Below are 228 nucleotides of genomic sequence, written 5' to 3' on the forward strand. Positions count from 1 at the left end.
AAGCATGTGCATAAGGAATTTCATTGGTCCATTTTCTTATGCATGAGTCAATGGACCAATCAAATTCTTTATGTATATGGTTTATGCGTTATGCAAAAGTCTGTGCTCCCCGCTTTAGGCCTAAGCCCGGATCCTCATACGGGCAACAGCACTTTGACACCAAACGCTGATTGGTGAAAAACCGGTGGCAAGGGTAAAATTTACCCCCATAATCCGTTTTTCACCAAT

This window comes from Cyphomyrmex costatus, unplaced genomic scaffold, assembly GCF_001594065.2.
Source record: "Cyphomyrmex costatus isolate MS0001 unplaced genomic scaffold, Ccosl1.0 scaffold138, whole genome shotgun sequence".
NCBI classification, from domain to species: domain Eukaryota; kingdom Metazoa; phylum Arthropoda; class Insecta; order Hymenoptera; family Formicidae; genus Cyphomyrmex; species Cyphomyrmex costatus.